The 16,277-nt window shown below is 41.8% G+C and overlaps 1 protein-coding gene across 3 annotated transcripts in view; it reads right to left on the reverse strand.

Annotated features, from left to right (window-relative positions):
- Window positions 1-16,277, reverse strand: part of ldlrad4a (low density lipoprotein receptor class A domain containing 4a) — a 457,749-nt gene that overhangs the window by 76,224 nt on the left and 365,248 nt on the right. The gene's annotated exons all lie outside the window — the stretch shown is intronic.

Genomic DNA, 16,277 nt, shown 5'->3' on the forward strand with positions numbered 1-16,277 from the left:
TTTAATCTTTCACGACACAAGAATCATGACTTGACCGGTTGCCAGCTCAGAGGTTTGACATGCGTATATAGAATTAATGTTAAATATATAGTGAATAGTAATATGTTAATAAGCATTGTATTAGTAATACCTGTTCTACCTATGTCAACACCCAACAGGACATTATATAGAGTAGAAAATATTGGGGTTATACAGGAGGATTATTATATTAGGTATCATGTCATTCCTCCATATGCAGTAGACATAGAAGGGAATATAGTTAGTACCACATTAGAAGAGTGTAGGATAGAGGCCACCGCAGTAGTATGCACACCCAATATATGAGATGGATGAAGCTAAGTGGATTTAAAGCAGCTGCAAACTGTACAATGGAAATTATATGGGCTGCAAAAGAACCAACCCATCTTGCATATGTAGGGAATGGGATATATTGTATCACCACGTGGCAGGAAAGAATCCAGTACGGGAATAACCGGATGTGCCCCATCCATAATCATTCAGTGTGCCTGCATCCACAGGCACCAGCAAGGGTAAGGAAAGTGGAACTGGTTGAAATATACAAGAGAGGAACGACTACTATTCAGGTCAAGGAAAGCCTTAAGGATAACCTGACACAGTATTTGAACCAGTTGTCCTATGAAATTCCCTTATTACCCAAGCACCTAACCACGATTCAAAGACAGGCTCAGCCGCCATACAGAACTTACTATAAACTGCAGCAACAGATTAGAGCCTTAAAAGAGGATATCAAGCAAATAGGTTCCTCCACATGGTGGTGGTGGAACTGGGGGGGCAAATGTACAAACACACCTGTGGATTCAGATTATCTCCCATGCCCTAGTTATACTTCAACTGATATTGATTATATATCTAATATTCTTGATTCATCGCACCCGGAAGTCACAAAAAGGTGGCGCTGGGGGAGTTTTAACAGGTGGAGAAGGAATTTAGTAAGCCTGAGGCCTGAACTGAACAGCCAGATGATACAGGTGGTCTGACGATACCTTTTACAACCCAAAGCTAGATGACTGGCCAGCATCAATGGGCGGCGGTGCGTAAGGGGATGGACAGTACCACTGTAGTTGGCTACCTTGGGCTAGGCCAAGGGCCAAACGGGGGAACTGTTAGGGGGAAGAAAGTAAATGAGAATTTATGGTAAGGGAGATTTCATTATGTGGGAATGAATTACTTAAATTAGAATCTATAGGCAGGCCAGCACAAATCAGTAAATCAACAATTAAACAGTTAAACCTGATGAACCTTATACGCTCTCAAACTTTGTACACCCTCAGGATTTGCAATCACCAGCAGGGTCCTGGGAGTTAGACTGGAGTCAGAGGATGGCAATAACATAGATTAAGTGTGCTCTTCCACAGATAGGGGAAGGACAGATAGTCCCAGCTTAGATAGGAAGGCAGGTCTCTGCCTGGGTGAAGGTAGGGTTACCTTTGTACCAGAGACCTGTCTGTTTAATGTAGACCTATATGTTGATAATATTGGAATCTAGAGGATGTTCTTGCATGTGACCTATAATGCATAAATATGGTGAACAGTTGTAGCTTAGCAGAATACTGTCTCAAGCTGCATTGAGATGGTGCCCTCCTTGCAATTGCTCGAATAAACGATCGTAACCTGTACCAGAGTCTCCTGTGGTCGTTCATCAAAGACACCACATCAAAATCTTGCACCTAGCTAGGAGACACCAAGCAATGTTTATATTACTAATAAAATTGGTCCTATGAAAGGGGTTCAAATGACCTGGCAATACAATGAAAATTTACATTCAAAGGGGAAGGCTGCGTATTACAGAAAGGAGATGTGTGTGTGCAGGTCAGAGGCATGTAAGGCCTAAGCCTGCAAGCCTACCATTGTCTCTGCAAAGGAAGCACATTGAAAGAAACTTCATATTGAATTCATACAGTGAAAAGTGCTTTGCTTGGTGCCTGTTTAAGTCTATTGGTTATTGTTGCCTTAGTGGAGATTAATTTGGGAATTTGTTAAAAGTTATCATAGTAGTAATTTGTAGCCATGTGTATGTGTTTCATTTGTTGTAAATTAATAAATATTTCATTTAGTTTGATATAAAAACCTCTTGAGAACTGGTGGTCTTATTCCTGAATTTAAAGCTGCAACTTAAAACATACCAATTGAAAATATAGGTTATGACAGCTGTTTAAAGTTTGCCTCTGGGATTTTAAATAACTCAGCCGTTACAAACTGCTGTGTTATAACAGTGCAAACAAAATTCACAAGGTAAACAGTGTAGGAAAACAACTAGATTTCCGTGCTCAAGGTCGGGTGAGGACAGCGGTGAAGTTCGTGTCAGCTCGGGTCGTGTCAGCTCAGGTTACAGAGTATAAATCAAGAAATAATGGGGGCTTGTTAATCATGGAGATTTTAATCTTCATATAGATTAGGCAAATCAAATTGGCAAAGGTAGCCTACAGGATGAATTCATTGAGTGTATTTGGGATGGTTTCCTAGAATACTTTCTGAAACCAACCAGGAAACAGGTTATTTTAGATCTGGTAATTTATAATGAGGCAGGATTAATTAATGGCCTCATCGTAAAGGATCCCATAGGCAAGAGTGATCACAATATGATAGAATTTCGCATTCAGTTTCGGGATGAGAAATTTGGGTCTGAAACTTAAGTAAAGGCAATTACAAGGGTATGAAAATAGAGTTGGCTAAAATAAGAGTAGAAAAGCAGTGGCTGACATTTAAAGAGATATTTCATAACTCTCAACAAAGATATATTCAATTGAGAAAGACTCTATGAGAAGGATGCACCATCTGTGGCTAACTAAGGAAGTTAAGGGTGGTCAGTGCTGCAAAGATTAGTGGCGGGCTAGAAGACTGGGAAATTTTAGAAACCAGCATAAGATGGTTAAAAAAAAGAGAGGGAGAAATTGGAGTCTGAGAGAAAAATAGCAAGAAATATAAAATGGACAGTAAAAGCTGGGGGGAAAAGGGAGAGAAGAACTTAAAACAGTCATGATCACTAGGGAAAAAGCAATAAGAAACTAATGAGACTAAAGGCTGACAAGTCCCCTGAACCTGATGGCCTTCATGCTAGGGTATGCAGAGATAGTGGATGCATTGGTTGTAGTCTTCAAAAGCTCCCTAGATTCTGGAAAGGTCCCAGCGGATTGGAAAACCACAAATGTAATACATTATTCAAGAAAGGAGGGAGACAGAAAGCAGGAAACCACAGGCCAGTTATTCTAACATCTGTCATTGGGAAAGTGCTAGAATCCATTATTAGAGGTAGTAGCAAGGCATTAAATCACAATACAATCAGGCAGAATTAACATGGCTTTGTGGAAGGAAAATTACATTTATCCAATTTATTGGAGTTCTTTGAAGGAGTCACATGTACCGTGGATAAAGAGGAACTGGTGTATATACTGTATTTAGATTTCAAGAAGGCATTTCATAAGGTGCCACATCAAAGGTTATTGCAGAAAATAAAATCTCATGGTGTAGGGGGTAATATATTGGCATGGATAAAAGATTGGCTAGCTAACAGGAAACAGAGGGTAGCCATAAATGGGTCTTTTTCTGGTTGGTGGGATGTAATGAGTGGTGTGCCAAAGGGTTCAGTGCTAGGGCCTCAACTTTTTACAATTTATATAAATAACTTGGATGAAGGGACAGGTGGTATGGTTGCTAAATTTGCTGATGATACAAATATAGGTAGGAAAGTAAGTTGTGAAGAGGACGTAAGGCTACAAAGTGACATAGATGGGTTAAGTGAGTGGGCAAAGACCTGTTAAATGGAATATAATGTGGGCAAATGTGAAATTTCCCATTTTGGCAAGAAGAATAAAAAAAGAAGCATGTTAGCTAAATGGTGAGAAATTGCAGAGCCTAGTCCTAGTCCAGAGTCTTAGTGCATGAATCACAAAAGGGTAGTGTGAGAAGGGAATTTTAAAAAATATTTTTGGGGAATGTTGTGTTATTCTGTGAAGAAGGCTGAGAGTGAGTGAGTGAGTGTGTGTGTGTGCGCGCACGCACAAATGATTTAATTAAGCTGGGGAAAGGTTACTAGAGACAGGCTGTCTGAGAATTTTAAGACATGAAAGGATACAGGTGTTAGATTTGTGCATTTGTATTGAGATATTATGGTGGGTTTGAGGTACAAGTAAATAGGTTGGATCTAACATTTGCATTTTTAGATAAGTTGAGAATTTGTTTGAATATCAAATCAGAGGTGACAGGAAACAGTTTTGCATCTTACAGGAGTTCCATGGGTAAACAGAAGAGGGTATATTACATTTTATTGAACCGAAAGCAAAGATAAAATAGAAACATGAGGGATTGTATATTTGGAAGGGTTTGAGTTTCAAGGAGGTGTGAGAACAATAGAACCTAAGATAAAAGGGGGAAAAGGGTATTTTAGAATTACTGTGGAGAGCTTAGGAATTGGCTGTAGGCTGTGAGAGGAAGATCTCCTGGAAACAGCTCTAGGCTGGGAGAAGGTGTAGTTTGAATCAGCCATCCAGTCAAGCCAGAAAAGTCTTGGCCTGCAAAAAGTAGTTTTGTTTTGAAGTCTTGGATTTCCACAGCAGAGTGGATGAGAGTTTAAGAGGTCATGTAATATGCCTTTATTAAAGCTACAGCAGTTTTCCTTGGGTAATATTACTAGATTTTTATAGTTAAACATCTCTAAGGGAGTGTTGCCTGGAAAATGTTTATATGTGGGCCTGACCAAGTAGGGAGTCTTTTGGGGGAATGTTTTATAAGACTAATTTTAACTGTGTAACTTTAATTTTGTGTGCTTAAGATTGCTTTTCTTCTTATTAATAAAATTTATCATTTATTGCAAGAGGAACTGAATACAAAAGTAGGGACATAATGCTTCAGTTATACAGGGTACTGGTGAGAACACACCTGGAATATTATGTACTGTATTGGTCTCCTTATTTAAGGAAAGATGTAAATACGTTAGAAGCAGTTCATAGAAGGTTTACTAGGCTAATACCAGGAATGGGAGGGTTGTCTTATGAGGAAAGGTTGGACAGGTTAGGCCTGTATTCACTGGAGTTTAGAAGAGTAAGAGGTGACTTGATTGAAACCTTTAAGATCCTGAGGGATCTTGGCAGTGTGAATGTGGAGAGGCTGTTTCCTCTTGTGAGAAAATCTAGAACTAGGGGTCACGGTTTAAAAATAATGGGTCACTCATTTAAGACAGAGATGAGGAGAAATTATTTTTCTCAGAGAGTCATGAGTCATTGGCACTCTCTTCCTCAAAAGGCAGTGGAAGCAGTCTCTTTGAATATTTTAAAAACAGAGCTAGATAGATTCTTGATTAACAAGGGGATGAAACATTATTGAGGGTAGGCAGGAGGTTACAATCAGATTAGCATGATGTTATTGAATGGCGGAGCAGGCTTGAAAGGCCGAGTGACCTACTCCTGCTCCTAGTACGTATGTTCGTATGCTGATGATACAGTGATAGGTAAGAAAGCACCAAGTGAAGAGTCTGCAAAAGGATTTAGATAGGTTAAGTGAATGGCCAAAATTTGGCAGATGGAGTATAATGTAGGAAAATGTGAAGTTGTCCACTTGGCAGGAATAATAGAAAAGCAGAATATATTTAAATAGAGAGAGACCGCAGAAAGCTGCAGCACAGAGGGATCTGGGTGTCCTTGTACATGAATCACAAAAAATTAACGTGTAAGCAATTAGGGGGGCAAAAGTAATGTTGGCCTTTATTGCAAGGGATATGGCGTATTAAAGTAGGGAAGTTGTGCTACAGCTTTAGCCTACAGTACTGTGTACAGTTCTGGTCCCCTTATTTAAGAAAGGACATACTTGCATTGGAAACAGTTCAGAGAAGGTTCACTAGGCCGATTTCTGGGATAAAAGGGATGTCTTATGAGAAAAGGTTAAGTGGGTTGGAGATTTTTAGAACAAAGAGAAGAGTTACGACCTGGATGGGAAGAGTGCACAGTTTCTCTAGCCCCAGTGCTCCGCAGGTTGCACCAGTGTAAAAGTTTTATTCACTCACCAAAATGGCCATTGTTTACTTTCATTGTTAGAGACAGGCTTTAACAGGGTTCTTTCAATAAACTCAGAATGATTGATTTATTATGAAATGAAACTTATTTTTAAAAGCAAGTTGCAAAAATTGGTTAATATACAATTTGTAACAGCAGTATAGCTATATATCCCTTTAAATCCCAACATAGACATAAAAGATAAAACAAATAGGTTTTCTGCAGAGGTTGGCGATTAAGGAAAAAAACATCTTTAGGCCAATGGGAAACTTTATGAAAAAGGGTAAAGTTTTAAGTGTTTTGATACTGTTGATCTGTGTTTCTGCTTGCAAAGATGGATCACTGCTCCCAGTAGTTATCTGGAAGTTCTTTCTAAAGGAACTTCGGTATGGAGGAGAACAGAGCAGGATCAATGTCTTTAGGGTCTCTCTCTCATCTCAGAATCACACAGTTTTAACGGCACAGAAGGACACAATTCGGCCCATCGTGTCTGCACCAGCTCTCCAAATGAGCATGATGACCTGGTGCCATTGCCCTGCCTTTTCCCAGTATCCCTGCACATTGTTTCTATTCAAATTATTTTCTAACACCCTCTTGAATGCCTTAATTGAACCTGCCTCCACCATACTTCCAGGCAGTGCATTCCAGACCTGAACCACTCGCTGTGTGAAAAAGTTTTTTCTCACGTCGCATTTGCTTCTTTTGCAAATCATTTTAAATCTGTGCTCTCTCCTTTTTGAACCTTTTACAAGCGGGAGCAGCCTTTCCCTATCTACTCTGTCCAGCCCCCTAATAATTTTGAACATCTCTATCAAATCTCTCTTAGCTTTCATCTCTCCAAGGAGAACAGTCCCAATCCATCTCCCAACCCCTCCAATCTATCCTTGTAACTGAAGTTTCTCTGGAACCATTCTTGTAAACCTCTTCTGCACTCTCTCCAATGTGTTCATATCTTTCTTATAAATGTGGTGCCCAGAACTGAGACCTCCAGCTGAGGTCTAACGAGTGTCTTATATAAATTCAGCATAACCTCCTTGCTCTTGAACTCTATGCCCCTATTAATAAAGCCCAGGATACTTTATGCTTTATTAACAACTCTCTCCACCTGTCCTGCCACCTTCAATGATATATGCACATATACACCCACGTCTTTCTGCCCCTGCACCCTCTTCAAAATTTTACCCTTTATTTTATATTGTCTGTTCATGTTTTTCCTATCAAAATGCATCACCTCACACTTCTCTGCATTGAACTTCATTCATTTGCCACCTATCTGGCCACTCCACCAACTTGTCTTTGTCCTTTTGAAGTTCTACACTGTCCTCCTTGCAGTTTACAACACTCCCAAAATTCATATCATCCATAAACTTTGAAATTGTCCCCTGCACACCAAGATCTAGATCATTAATATATATCAGGAAAAGCAAGGGTCCCAATACAATACAGCTTCTGAGGTTTCCAAAGACAGCCAAGTTATCCTGAGATGAGTATTTCAAGCTGGATACTGATAACTATACTGAATTTCAGACAAGGCAGGGAGAGAGTGAGTTGGACATCCTTCTCCTTTTCAGTTTATTCCCAAACTGAGTCCAAAAAACAAGTTCAAAACAGAAACTCTACTTAGGTGGTCTCCAGAAAATCACCGGGGCCTCACAGCCTCTGAAAGCAGTAGTTCTTTTCTTTAGCAATTAAAGTTCAAACAAAAAAATAGTTTTTATCTTTTCAGTGGCCTTGTTGGTCATTTAGCTAAAGTCATGTGGCTTCTTGGGAAAGGCAGTTTGCTCACAGTCCAAGGTGAACTTATAACTTTAAAAAAAAACTCAGGTCAGTTCCCAAGAAAGTGTCCAAATAATTCAATGTCCTTCCCGTTTAAAAAAAACCACATTGTTCTTAGAGATATGTGTTCATAACAGAAGTGATCTTACTGATACATCTACGATTCTGAGGGGGCTTGGTATGGTAGGTGCTGAGAGGATGTTTTGCCTGATGGGGGATTCCAGAACTAGGTGGCACAGTTTAAAAATAAGGGTTCTCTCATTTAAGTCAGTGATGAGGAGGCATTTTTTTTTCTCAGAGGAGTGTTAGACTATGGAATACTCTTCCATAGAGAAAAGTGGGGAATGGATCATTGAATATATTCAAGGCGGAGCTAGACAGATTTTTGATCTACAAGAGATTGAAGGGTTATGGGCGGGGGGGTGTGGCGGGCAAGCAACTTTGTGGAGTTAAGGCCACAATCAGATCAAACATGATCTTACTGAATGGCATAACAGCTACCAAGCACTATGTTTACATTACTAATAAAATTGGTACTATGAAAGGGGTTTTATTGTTAGAGAGGTTTAGTTCAGAGGTTGTTGATACAATGAGAATTAACATTCAATGGGGCTGGAGGTATAACTTCAGCAGTTTTCGGGTGTGCAGAGCAGAGGCAATGTGAGGTCAAAAGGCAGCTGCAAGACTCCAACTGGCTCCACAGGTTTTGAACTCGTAAGGTGAAAGTGCCTTGCCTAGTGTTTGGTTAAGTCTATGAGTTGCTATTGCCTTAATGGAGATTAGATTGGGAATTTGTTAAAACTTATGACAGTAATAATTTGTAGCCATGTGTACATATGTTTTAACCTGTGTAAATTAATAAAATGTTTCATTTAGTTTAATGTAAAACCTTGAGAACTGGTGGTCTGATTCCTGAATTTAGAGTTGCATCTCAAACATAACACTTAAAATTATAGTTTATGACAGTTGTTTAAAGATTCCCTTTGGGATTTTTAAATAACTCCACTTTACCAACTGCATAAGTTATAACACTGAATTACAACATATTTTTTACAGTTCCAGGAAACCAGTGCTGTGAACTATTTCTTTTAAAAACCAGTCAGGCAGAAAACTCAGTTGCACATTCATTGCTAGCCTGGCCTCCAACTTGGTGACCCCTATACTTGTCCCCCAGCCCGGAGTGTAAAAAAAGAGGAAAAATAACCATCAAACATGCAGAAACCCCCGTTTAAACGAAAGCCCGAGTGCCTCGCAAAATTTTCGACCTCTTGGCCAGCGAAACTTCTGCTTTCCCAACATGGACCTGACCTGTGGCAGACCACCGCCATTCAACTGACCCACGGTCGCAATCTGACCTGTGGCCAATTTATAGCTTCTTCCTTCTCCTTGCCTGTCGCCGCCATTTTAAAGGTTGCGACAAAAGTCCGAAGCGCACGAAAATCTTCTCAACAGCAATACTGGTGGCAAGATTTTGAAATCCTCTGATCTCTTAAAGGGACTCCTACACTTTAAAAATTTTCAACCATGAATCTCAATTTGTCATTGCCACCCCCAATATGCCTTACCTATGGACAGGACCAATCTCACAATTGGAGCTTTTGGAGAAAAACGTTCCTCAGATATAGCACAGCTGCAGGGTTAAATAAAAATTTAGAAGCAGAACAAGTTAGCGTATTACTTTATTCAACTGTACTGATGGCAGACAATATCATTGCCAGGCATGCCATAGATGAATCATCTGCTAAATTTGAAGATGTTTTAAAATCCAATCTGCAATTCAACAAGACCTTGGAATGCTTGAAATTTAACAGGAGTGCCCAACAGCCTGGGGAGCCTGTTGATTCCTTTATCAACAACCTCTACCACATGGATGCGAATACGGAGATCTGAAATCAGGACTCATCTGAGGCAGAAGCATGGTGGGTATTGTGGACGATTCACTCTCTGACCTTCTCCAAGCCCAGGAAAACCTCTCTCTCAACAAGGGTGTCCAGCTAGTCACGCTGTCCGAGCTGCGAGACCAGCATCGGGCCATTCCTAGAGATGAGAGCACTTCATGGGGCAGAAACCACACCTTAGTCCTCCACATCTGGCCACAGAAGCACAGAGACCATCCGAACCAGGGTAAGCCAACCACTCTGCCAGACCGTGCTAGCGCTGCAGGGTGATGCGCACCCACAGGGAGGACCAATGTCTGTCCAGCGCTGCTAAATGCTTCTACTGTCACAAACAGGGGCACTTCAGCAGGCCTTGCTAGTCGCGTCCCCTGCACCACACAGGCAATCTGAGAGCCAACCATGAAGTCGAGGCCACCAACCCAGAAGAGAGACAGCCCTTATTCTTGGGCGACATCAGACGATACGGCTCCCCCTTCTGGAACGTAGACATCTCAGCAATTTCAAGTTAGATTCTGGCGCCAGAGTGACTCCAAGACTGCTGGGTCCTAACCATGAACACCCTACTCTACGGTGCAGGGGGAGTCTAACTCCAGGTCATTGGAATGATTCAAGAGCCAATAAGGTACAGCAACATACAGATCACAGAATTTATGCACATTGTGCGAAATCAGACCTTTTCACTCCTCAGTGGAGACACCTGCTTAACCCTCGGCTTTCTTCAACTGGCACAAGATGTGAAGAGAACCACAGTCTCCACGCAGCTAGAAAGCTGTCCTCCCGAAAGCCCAGCGACAAAACAGCAACTCAATTTTGATTTTGTTTGTCACCTCTCTTTCCTGTTCGTGGAGCAGGTCTGTTCTTCTCCTTAGCAGATCTGTTCTCCTTTTCAGGTCCCCGAACTGAACCACAGCACCGCCAGTGGAGGTGACACCAGAACCAGAGCTACTTCCAGAAGAGTCTCCGCCTCAACCAGCGACTACAGTGCAGTTGGTTGAAATGACGACCTATGCGTGGCCCCAGCAACTGCCAGCCAGTGTGATGAAAACATAGAGTCCACTGGAACCACATGGAGTTAGGGGTAATATATTAGCTTGGATAGAGGATCGGCTAACCAACAGAAAGCAGAGAGTCGGGATAAATGGGTCTTTTTCTGGATGGCAAGCTGTAACTAGTGGGGTGCCACAGGGTTCGGTCCTTGGGCCCCAACTATTTACAAGCTTTATTAATGACTTGGGTTCAGGGATAGAAGATACTATAGCTAAATTTGCAGATGACACCAAAATAGGTGAGAAAGTAAGTTGCAATGAAGAAATAAGAAATTTACAAATGGATATGGACAGGCTATGGGCCAAAATTTGGCAGATGGAGTTTAACGTGGATAAGTGTGAGGTTATCCATTTTGGTCGGAAGAATAAAAAGGTGACTTATTATTTAAATGGAGAGAAACTTCAGAATGCTTCAGTGCAGAGGGATCTGGGTGTCCTCGTGTATGAATTGCTGAAAGCTAGTATGCAGGTACAGCAGGTAATAAAGGAAGGCAAATGGAATTTTGGCATTTATTGCTAAAGGAATAGAGTATAAAAATAGGGAAGTGTTGCAACTGTACAAGGCATTGATGAGACCGCACCTGGAGTACTGTGCACAGTTTTGGTCCCCTTACTTGAGGAAGGATGTGGTTGCACTGGAGGCGGTTCAGAGGAGGTTCACTAGATTGATTCCAGAGATGTGGGACTTGTCTTATGAGGAGAGATTGAGCAGTTTAGGCCTATACTCGCTAGAGCTCAGAAGGATGAGAGGAGATCTAATTGAAGTATATAAGATGCTAATGGGGATAGACAAAGTAGACGTGGAGCAGATGTTTCCCATTGTGGGGCATTCTAGAATGAGAGGCCATTGTTTTAGGCTAAGGGGTGGGAGATTTAAATCAGAGATGAGGAGGAATTACTTTTCTCAAAGGGTCGTGAATCTGTGGAATTCACTACCTCAGATTGCAGTGGATGCCGGGACGCTGAATAAATTTAAGGAGAAGATAGGCAGATTTTTAATTAGTAATGGGTTGAAAGGTTATGGGGACAGGGCGGGAAATTGGAGTTGAGGCTGCAATGAGATCAGCCATGATTGTATTGAATGGTGGGGCAGGCTTGAGGGGCTGAATTGCCTACTCCTGCTCCTAGTTCTTATGTTCTTAACCAGGTAGCAGCCTGACGCAAACACTACTCAACAAAGGTGAGCTGCCTCCACACTCTTCTTCCATCCATGGCTCCCCTCAACCCCAGAAGGCTTCCAGAGGCCGGAAAAGGCAGAAGAAGGGGCGCAATTGACAGCTGGTGGATACCAAACCCATCTCCCAGAAAGAAATGACCACCACTCACGGTACCAAACAACCACCGCAGCAACCCAACCAAATAGGCATGGAGCAACACTCGCCAATGGAAAAAGCTCACAAAGCCATGCCTGCACTCGGTTCCAACCAACAATCCACCACCAAGGTCAACAGCCCCTAGATCCTACCACTCTCCTGACCAGACAGCAAATGAGACATGGCAAGTGTACAAGACCTCCAGACTGCCTCAAACCCCGATGTGAAGGCCTGAAAGGGGGAGACAGGGTAGATGAACTCTGTTAATACCTGCTATTAATGTTGTAATGTTAATAATGGAGCAGTTTAGAGTTAAGAGTAGTTACAGTTGCATCAAGACTTATGACAACACAAGACTTGAATCAAACTGTAAGTAAGAAGAGTGGGTCTAAGACTGGTATCTTCAACTTAAATAAGGGCAGCAATGTGGAGATGAAAGCTGAGCTAAAATAAAAGCAAAAAACTGCGGATGCTGGAAATTGAAAAAAACAAAAATTCCTGGAAAAACTCAGCAGGTCTGGCAGCATCTGTGGAAGGGAGCACAGTTAACGTTTCGAGTCCGCATGACTCTTCAACTACCTGAAGTGAACTGGGAAACGAGGCTACAGGATAGATCAATAGAGAAGCAGTGGCAGACATTTAAGGGGGTGTTTCAGAGTATTCAGAATAAGTATATTACTACTATAAAGAAAAATTCTAAGGGGTGGACCTACCATCCGTAGTTAACTAGAGATGTTAAGGAAAGCATCAAACTTAAGGAAAAAGCATACATCGCGGCAGAAATGAGTGGCACGACAGATGATTGGACAGAATATAAAGAATGGCAGAGAATGATTAAAAGGTTGATCAGGAGAAAGAAATTGAGTGTGAGAGGAAGCTAGCTAGAAACGTAAAAACAGATAGCAAGAATTTCTACAGGTTCTTAAAAAGGAAAAGAGTAAGTAAAGTGAGTGTTGGTCCTCCAGAGAGTGACAGTGGGGAGTTAATAGTAGATAATAAGGAAATGGCGGAAGAGATGAACAAATATTTTGCTTCTGTGTTCAATATGGAGCATACAAAAAACATTCCAGCAATAGCTGCAAATCAGGAGGTGAATGGGAGAAAGGAACTCGGTGAAACTGAAATCAATAGAGAAACCGTACTGAGCAAATTGATGGAGCTGCAGGCTGGCAAGTCTCTGGGTCCCAATGGACTACATCCTAGGGTCATAAAAGAGGTGGCTAATGAGGTAATTGATGCCCTGGTGTTAATTTTCCAAAATTCACTAGATTCTGGGAAGGTTCCATCAGACTGGAAAGCAGCAAATATAACCCCTTTATTCAAGAAGGGAGGGAGGCAGAAAACAGGAAACTATAGGCCATGTAGCTTGACGTCTGTCGTAGGAAAGTTATTAGAATCGATCATTAAGGAGGTTAGAGCTGGGCACTTAGAAGAGCTCAAGGCAATTGGGAAGAGTCAGCATGGTTTTGTGAAAGGAAAATCATGCTTAACCAATTTATTGGAGTTTTTTTGAACGAGTAACATGCTCAATGGATAAAGGGGAGCCTGTAGAACGCATTTGATAAGGTGTCACATCAAAGATTACTATGGAAAATAAAAGCGCATGATGTAGTGGCTTACATATTAGCATGGATAGAAGATTGGCTGGCTGGCAGGAAGCAGAGAGTAGGCATAAATGGGTCTTTTTCTGATTGGCAGGGTGTGACGAATGGTGTCCCACAGGGGGTCTGTACTGGGGCCTCAATTTTTTACGACTTACATCAATGACTTAGATGAGGGCAGTGAAGGCATGGTAGCTAAATTTGCAAATGACACAAAGATAGATAGGGAAGTATGCTGTGAAGAGGACATAAGGAGGTTGCAGACGGATGTAGATAGGTTGAGTGAGTGGGCAAAGATCTGGCAAATGGAGTTTAATGTGGGAAAATGTGAAGTTGTTCACTTTGGCAGGAAGAACAAAAAAACAGAGTACTACTTAAATGAAGAACGGCTGCATAATTCTGAGGTTCAGAGGGATTTAGGTGTTCTCGTACATGAGTCACAGGTATAGCAAGTGTTTAAGAAGGCTAATGGAATGCTGTTCTTTATTACAAGAGGGATTGAGCATAAAAGTAAGGATGTTATGCTTCAGTTACGCAGGGCATTGGTGAGACCACACCTCGAATACTGTGTGCAGTTTTGGTCTCCTTATTTAAGGAAGGATGTAGATGCATTGGAAGCGGTTCAAAGGAGGTTTACTAGATTGACACCTGGAATGAGTGGGTTGTCTTATGAGGAAAGGTTGGAGAAACTGGGCTTGTTTCCACTGGAGTTCAGAAGATTGAGGGGTGATTTGATTGAAGTATACAAGATCCTGAATGGTCTTGACAAAGTAGACATTGAAAGGATGTTTCCTCTTGTGGGTGAGTCCAGATGTAGGGGACACTGTTTTAAAATTAGGGGTTGCCCTTTTAGGACAGAGACAAGGAGAATTTTTTTCTCTCAGAGAGTTGTGTGACTTTGGAATTCTCTGCCTCAGGTGGTGGAGGCGGGGTCATTGAATATTTTTAAGACAGAGGTAAATTGATTCCCTTGTCTAACAAGAATCTAAGGTTACCGGGGTTTGATGGAAATGTAGAAATCGAAACACAAGATGATCAGCTAAGATCTTATTGAATGGCGGAGCAGGCTCAAGGGGCCAAATGGCTTACTCCTGTTCCTATTTCTTATGTTCTTATGTAACTATTGTCAGTCTATATCCAGGGGATAAAGGCTTGGGGGGAGGTGTAGTAGAAGGATTGGGGTTAAGCTTGGACTGAGTACCATACTGCCCACCGGTGATCTAAGAAGGCACATGACCTAAAGCATTGCTGAGCAGTGTAAAGCTAGGTAGCAAGATGTAAGGACATGCCATGAAGTTCTCTCCATACCTGTACCCACTACTGTAAATATACACATAGTTCATAAATGCTAAAAAAAAGTTCTTGGTAACTTCTACAAGACTGCTTAATGGTGCTTAAGCAATATACACCACAGATGACAACAAAAGGTTAACATGCAGGTACAGCAAGTAATTAGGGAGGCAAAAGAAATGTTGGCCTTTATTGTAAGGGAGATAGCCCATATAAGTAGGGAAGTCTTGCTAAAACTGTACAGGGTATTTGGTGAGACATCACTTAGAGTACTGTGTACAGTTCTGGTTTCCTTACTTAAGAAAGCATATATTTGCTTTGGAAGCAATCAGAGAAGGTTCACCAGGCAGATTCCTGGGATGACAGGGCTGTCTTATGAGAAAAGGTTGAGCAAGTTGCGCCAGTGGAGATTAAAACAATGAGAAGTGATCTTACTGATACATAAAAAGTTCTGAAGGGGCTTGACAGAGTAGGTGCTGAGATGATGTTTCCCCCGCTGGGAGAATCTAGAACTAGGTGGTACAGTTTAAAAATAAAGTTTCTCCCATTTAAGACGGAGATAAGGAGGCATTCCTTCTCTCAGAGGGTCATTAGACTTTTTCTTATTCATTCAAAGGGTGAGGGCATTGTTGGCTAGGCCAGCATTTATTGCCCACCCCTAATTGCCCTTGAGAAAGTTGTGATGAGCTGCCTTCTTGAACTGTTGCAGTCCATCTGGTGTAGGTACACCTACAGTGCTATTAGGGAGGAAGTTCCAGGATTTTGACCCAGTGACAGTGAAAGAACGGTGATATTTTTCCAAGTAAGGATGGTGAATGGCTTGGAGGGGAACATCCAGGTGATGGTGTTCCCATGTACCTGCTGCCCTTGTCCTTCCAGATGGTAGTAGTCATGGGTTTGGAAGATGCTGTCTAAGGGGCCTTGGTGTGTTTTTGTAGTGCATCTTGTAGATGGTGCACACTGCTGTCACTGTGTGTCAGTAGTGGAGGAAGTGAATGTTTGTGGATGGGGTGCCAATCAAGCGGGATGCTTTGTCCTGGATAGTGTCAAGCTTCTTGAGTGTTGTTGGAGCTGCACTCATCCAGGCAAGGGGAGAGTATTCCATCACACTCCTGACTTGTGCCTTGTAGATTGTGGACAGGCTTTGGAGAGTCAGGAGGTGAGTTACTCGCCACAAGGTCCCTAGCCTCTGACCTGTTCTTGCAGCCACATAGTATTTATATGGCTAGTCCAGTTCACTTTGGCATTCTCTTCCACAGAGAACAGTGGGGACAGGATCACTGAATATATTCGGGGTTGAGCTAGATAGATTTTTGATCTACAAGGGATTGAAGGGTTATGGGCAGGG

Source organism: Cetorhinus maximus, chromosome 4 (genome assembly GCF_964194155.1).
Source record: "Cetorhinus maximus chromosome 4, sCetMax3.hap1.1, whole genome shotgun sequence".
NCBI lineage: Eukaryota > Metazoa > Chordata > Chondrichthyes > Lamniformes > Cetorhinidae > Cetorhinus > Cetorhinus maximus.